General features: G+C 40.1%; 1 pseudogene; it reads left to right on the top strand.

Annotated features, from left to right (window-relative positions):
* The first annotated feature begins 685 nt into the window (after positions 1-685).
* Positions 686-7,046, top strand: part of LOC149146023 (guard cell S-type anion channel SLAC1-like) — a 96,089-nt pseudogene continuing 89,728 nt past the window's right edge.

Here is a 7,046-nt window from a genome sequence, read left to right as displayed (position 1 = left end):
CCATGGATTAGCAGCCCAACCATCATGCAACCATAAAATCAAATGCATGCAGCAATGACAGCCCACAGCAGCTCACGGCAGCCATTCAACTTCGAGGTATGTGACAAACCCATTCTTCTATTGCATAAAATTAATTTGGAAACTGCATGAATGAATGAAATGGTGGAATTAAGCCACGGATTAGCGAGGCTCAACCGATTGTCTTCTCTAGCGCTCAAGGCAAAAATCACGCAGCATGATCGGCCATTCACGTGAAAAAAAAAAAAAAAAACACAGTTAATGGTAGTTGAACTCCAGTGAACAGGATGTCAATTAATTAACGGAGAGAAGAAAACATGTATCACTGCAGTTTGAAAAATCTAGCGCACATGTTTTTTCCACCTCATCACAAATCACGGAGAAATTGAAGACGGCTTGGCTGAAACTCATGAACTGCTGTTCATCGGCACTTTCCACGTCCTCAACTAAAGTGTGCACAATCAGTTAATTGGTTCTCTATCATCAACTCATTTGATGATTGTTTTATTTCTCTCCGAAATTGTTGCAATGATCATGATTCACTCAAAGTGTATTCGAATTCAGATGGAGATAAACGAAAATTAGCAGAACATCTTAGAGAAAAATATATGAAATGGTTAGCAAAACTTATTTCAACATCTTCAAATATGGCCTCGGTGGTTCTTCCATGGCTCTGTTTGGCAGCGTAGGTGGTGGTATTTGCACCAAAGCAGCAGATGTAGGTGCTGATCTTGTTGGCAAGGTTGAGAGGAACATTCCTGAAGACGATCCACGCAACCCAGCTGTCATTGCTGATAATGTTGGTGACAATGTTGGAGATATCGCTGGTATGGGATCAGATCTATTTGGGTCCTATGACTGAATCTCCCTGTGCAGCTCTGGTTGTTGCATCCATATCATCATTTGAAAACTCTCATGATCTTACTGCCATGTGTTATCCCTTGCTTATTAGTTCAATGGGTATCATTGCTTGCTTAATCACAACTCTGTTTGCAACTAACATATTTGAGATCAAGGCTGTGAAGGAAATTGAGCCTGCATTGAAAAAGCAACGTATTATCTACATAGTAGTGATGTCTATTGGCATTGTTGCTGTAAGCCTAGTTGCATTGCCTTCATCCTTCACTATATTCAATTTTGGTGCCCAGAAGGTTGTAAAGAACTGGGAGCTTTTCTTCTGTGGTGCTATTGGTTTGTGGTCTGGCCTTGTTATTGGTTTTGTCACTGAATACTGCACTAGTAATGCTTACAGCCCTGTCCTAGATGTTGCCAATTCATGCAGGACTGGAAGCAGCAACTAATGTTATATTTGGGTTGGCTGTGGGATACAAATCTGTTATTATATTTGCTATTGCAGTAAGCATTTTATGAAGCAAAGAAAGCTGCCACAGTCGGAAAGTATTGTCATGTCAGGAACAGAAACATGAATCAAGGTTAACCAATGGAAAAACAGTGATTCCCATCCAGCTTCGGCATGCAATATCTATTCTCGGGCAGTTCATTGAAGCTAGCAGACTGTTTCTACAGGAAGCTAGCAGATTATTTCCACAGGAAGACAGAGACTGTTTCTACAGGAAGCCAACGAACAGTTTCTACAGGAAAGTTTGAAAAGCGGGAAGCCAAAGGAGAAATCGGCCGAGATGATTAGCCAAGGAAGTCACCAGGGCCATCAAAGACAAGGGGAGAGATTTGGTTGCTCAGAGGATGAGCAACACTTTCAGTAGGGGGGTGATGATGAGCCCCAAAAATGTACAATTATTTGGGCTCATTCAACCTCCTAATTTGGCTTAGTCCACCATTCTCATTTGTTTATTGCATGTTTTTGATTATTTTTATGTTAATAGAGTGAATTTGGTTAGTCATTATGCCAACAAGTCTAATGGGTGCTTTGTGTAGCCTTGTTGGTCAACTTGGAGACAAATTTGAAGGTCTTAATGAGCACTTGGCAGCCAAATTCGTGGGAGAACAAGCTAGAGGATTTGTAGGAAGGTGTCCCCCTCATTTATGGGCCCTTACCTCAAATTCTCCACCATCAGCTCGGAGTTCAAGGGCCGCCGAATCAATCAGCTCAAGGGCAGCCAAGCAAGTCAAGTTGGACTGCTGTTAACTCCAAGTCTTGGGCAGCCAAGTCCCTAACTTTTAGGAGGACTGTTGGGTCCTCAAATTGTATAAATAAGAAGGCTTGGGGCCTCATTTTGGTTAGCTAGTGGTTGGTCATTTTTGGTAGCTAGTTGGTAGTCATTTTTGTAGCTAGTTAGTCATTTTGTTTTAGCCATTAGTTAGCTAGCTTGTAGTTCGATTTTTAGGCCATGGATTAGCTTTGCTTTCAGCTCATTCTCAAGCTCTCCTTATGGACAGTTTTGATGTACTTTTCATTTCTTGATTAATAAAGATGGATCCAGCTTTGCACCAGCTCTAAATCGCTCTTGGGAGGCTGTAGTTCTTGGGGTTGGGCCCATCTAAAGCGCCCAGTACCTCCCTTGTGTATCTTTATGTGTTTGCTGCGTTCTTGAAATAAAAATCTGCTCTTTAGATCTTGCTTTGTTATGGTAGTTGGTTTTGATGGGTAACGTAGCTTTTTATGCTTAGAATTGATTGGTAGGAGTTTGTTATGCATTTAGATCTTTTGGAATGCTCTTTCTCACGTGAAGTACATGGTTCTCTTTCCAAACAAAGCTGCTGTTCATTTATTTCATTGACAATTAGATTAAGTTAGCTAGGACTTGGTTTGTTTGCAAGAATTCATTGATTCGTTTAAATGAGCATTGTGCAGGGCATCTCTATCATCTTCATCATCTCCTCAAGTTCTATTTAACCTATGTCTCACTCATTTACCCTCCAACTCTCTCATTTCCCACATAGCTCCATCTCCTTCAACTTTCGTTGGTTCCATCCCTCCAATCATCAAACCATTGCATACACTCTTCCCTCATCTAATTTTCCAGCTTCTGAGCCATCACCAGCCTTATTCCTACCTTACACATCTCCCCCTACCATTTCATCACTCCTCCATCACGCCAAACACTCACGGTAGGTCATCCTGTAGCCATTTGTAGACATCCTGTAGAAAACAGAGTATCCTGTAGGATCCTCTGCAGGCTTCCTGTAGGAGGCCACTCACTCGGTTGCCGAGCTTCTGAATGTGAGGGACCTCTGTGGATGGATGCTAAGGATCCCTAGGAACCTCTCCTAGCCTCCCTAACCTGTCCCACACTTTCCTTCCTTCTCCATCCCACCTGCACAACCAAACCCTAGTTAGCACAAGATCACAATCATTCCATTCACTTAAAGGAAAAATACAAAAACATAACTTTCATGATGCAAGTAGCTTAGATCCATGCATTTTCACTTATTAGAGGTAATGACAGCATTGGTAGAAGTTGCATTTACATTCCTTGCATTGTAGAGGTTAGACTAGTTAAATTAGGGTTTCCTAGGTTTACATGCTTTGATTTGCTTTCAGTTCATTTTTGTCAAGTAAAGTAGCTTTCCTTTGAGATTAGCTTTCGTCCATCAATTAGCAAGCTTCTTCTGAGAGCCTATAGAAGTTGGCTTGAGCCCTAGCGGACTTGTGCCAGCTGACCAAGTGACAGCTGCGACAAGAGCTAGTACTTGTGCATACAGCACCGCCGCTTCCAAGTTTGTACGAACTACCGGGTTGATAAAATTAAGAGACAGGAAGCCCCAGGAGTTGTAGCATTATTGCTACAATACTGGAGCTCACCAGAGATTTCACATAACTCTTCCTTGGAGAATCCAATTTGGCTCAGACTTGTGGCATTGGAAAGAGGACGCAGAAGGCTACTGCAGGTAGCATTTTCAGAATTGGATGATCCGAAATTACAGAGATACATCAGATTCAATATCAGGCTTCTATAAAGTAAAAAAAGGTGTGTAGTTTTTTTTAAATTTTTGTGTGAGCTTGGTTTAACGGAATTCAAAGGGCATAGTAAAACATTATTATCGATAACTGATGCCCTGAGGAAAGAAAATGCAAACACCTAGTAAGGAACCTGAAAGCTCTAGCATGACTCATGAAGAAGAGGAAGAAATGCTACATGATATATCAAAATTACAAGAACAAGTGCAACAAATGTCACGCTCACAAAAGCTAACAGAAGCTAAGACAAGTGGCGTGGAATCTAAGGTAAATGGTGTGGAATCTAAGATAAAGGGCATGGAAGCTAAGATGGATGGCATGGAAGCTAAGGTGAATGGCATGGACGCTAAAATTGATGGCATGGATGATAAGATGGATGAATTGAAGAAGTTGCTACAAGAAAGGGTCACTAATGGTGAAAAGGTAGTAAAGGAAACTCATGATGAGAACAAAAGAAATGTTAATCATGATTCCATAGACTCTAATGTTGGATCGAAGACTCACCATGTTCCAAAAATCGATATGAGGAAGTTTGATGGCAAGGATCCCGCCACATGGATATTACAGATGGAGCAATTCTTCGATCTCAATAATGTGCAAAACACACAAAAGGTACGTATGGCAACTTTATATTTGGAACCAAATCAGTTTGTATGGTATCAATGGCTTTGTTCTCGTAAACAATTTATCACTTGGGCAATTTTTACGGAAGAATTGATAGCACATTATGAGGATACAAAAAGCAACACTTTTTTTAGCCAATTGATAAGTCTCAAACAAAAGGGTTCAATAATGGAGCACATTGAGGAGTTCCAAAAATTGAACATAAGGGTAAAAGATATTCCAGAGGAGCATAGGATTGATGTGTTCATAGGGTCTTTAAAGGATAATATCCAACATGATGTGCGCCTTTGGGAACCTGATTCATTAGAGAAGGCATTCAGGTTAGCAAGAAAAATGGAAAGCAAAATTATGGCAACTAGGAAGCATACCGTTCACAACTATAAAGACGGAAGTGTTGTTGCCCATAGTCTTCCACAACCTACAAGGTTGACACCACAACAATTGGAAGAAAAAAGAGCAAAAGGGCTTTGTTACAATTGTGATAGCAAATACACAAAAGGTCATAAGTGTGCTGAGAAGAAATTATTCTACATAGATTGTGAAGAGGAAGAAGAAAAGGAGCAAGAAAGGTCAAAAGAAGAGGATATATTCCAGGAACAAAGCCTAGATGAAGAACAAATAAATCCGACCATATCTTGTAATGCATTGGCGGGAATTACCACTCCTCAAACCATCAAGATAGAAGGACAAATCAAGAAGAAAAAGGTAATAGTGTTGATTGATTCAGGAAGCACCCACAATTTTATTCATTGTAGGGTAGCAAAAGAATTGAATTGCTTCCTATATCCAGCACCAGAGTGTCAAGTGATGATTGCAAATGGAGGAACAATAAATTGTTCTGGAAAGTGCCATAATATCAAGCTATCCATGGGAGAATATGTATTGACTAGCCCAATGCTTTCCATTCCAATGGGAGGTGCTGATGTTGTACTAGGAGTCCAATGGCTACAATCCTTGGGTACAATAGCTTTTAATTTTCAAGAACTTTTCATGAAATTTTCTGTGGAAGGAAAGGAAGTTGAATTAAGGGGTATTGCAGGGAAACCAGGAAAGATAATCAGCTCTAATGGCATGACAAAGCTTCTAAAAAAGGAGCAAAGAGGTGTAATTGCACAATTATGTTCGCTAGATGTTTCCACATTGGAATCATCTATTTCTCCAGATCTCCAAAAAGTCCTGGACAATCATTCCAAGGTATTTGAGACTCCCAAAGGTCTCCCACCTATGCGTGATCATGATCATGCTATTCATCTGATTCCAGGAAGTGTTCCTCCAAACATCAGGCCGTACAGATATCCATATGTCCAAAAAAGTGAAATTGAACGTATGGTTGCAGAAATGCTAGAGGCTGGTATAATTCAACCGAGTCAAAGTTCTTTCTCAGCTCCAGTAGTATTGGTGCACAAGAAGGATGGATCATGGCGCATGTGTCCAGATTATAGGGAGCTCAACAAGCTCACTATTAAAGATAAGTTCCCCATTCCTGTTATTGATGAATTACTGGATGAATTGCATGGATCAATTTACTTCACCAAGTTGGATCTTCGTTCAGGATATCATCAAATCAGAATGAAGATTGAAGACATTCCAAAAACAGCATTTAGAACTCATGAGGGTCATTATGAATTTTTGGTCATGCCTTTTGGCCTTACCAATGCACCTTCAACATTTCAAGGTTTGATGAATTCAATTTTCAAACCATTCCTTAGAAAATTTGTGTTAGTATTTTTTGATGATATACTAATCTACAGCAAGTCTTGGAAGGATCATGTTGAACATGTTGACAGGGTGCTACAACTATTGGAGGAGAAACAATTATATGCAAAAAGATCCAAATGTTTCTTTGGAGTCCAGGAGGTGGAATATTTGGGTCATATTGTATCTCATGAAGGAGTTAAGGTAGACCCTAGCAAAATTAAAGCCATTAAGGAATGGAAAATCCCCACATCCATAAAGCATCTGCGAGGATTTCTTGGGTTGACAGGGTATTATCGCAAGTTTGTTAAGAATTATGGGAGAATAGCAGCACCTCTAACAACATTATTGAAGAAAGATTCATTTTCATGGACTTCGGAAGCAACAAAGGCCTTTGAACATCTTAAAGAGGCAATGTGCCAAGCACCGGTCTTAGCTACACCGGACTTCACAAAAACCTTTATTGTGGAATGTGATGCTTCAGGAAATGGAATTGGTGCTGTTCTAATGCAAGATGAAAGACCCATTGCTTTTGAAAGTCGTCCAATCAAGGGAAAGTTTTTAACAAAGCTATTTATGAGAAGGAAATGTTGGCAATACTCCATGCACTTAAGAAATGGCGACCCTACCTAATGGGAAGACACTTCAAGGTAAAAACGGATCATGATAGCCTTAAATACTTTTTAGAACAAAGATTATCCTCTGAAGAGCAACAAAAGTGGGTCACAAAGATGTTGGGTTATGACTTTGAAATCATCTACAAAAAAGGGAAGCAAAATGTGGTGGCAGATGCACTCTCAAGAAAGGATGAGGATGTGGAAGCATTGTT

The sequence above is a fragment of the Pinus tabuliformis genome, chromosome X (genome assembly GCF_031772625.1).
Source record: "Pinus tabuliformis cultivar Carrire ecotype Pingquan chromosome X, CPIR1, whole genome shotgun sequence".
NCBI classification, from domain to species: domain Eukaryota; kingdom Viridiplantae; phylum Streptophyta; class Pinopsida; order Pinales; family Pinaceae; genus Pinus; species Pinus tabuliformis.
This window is presented reverse-complemented; position numbering and strand designations above follow the sequence as displayed.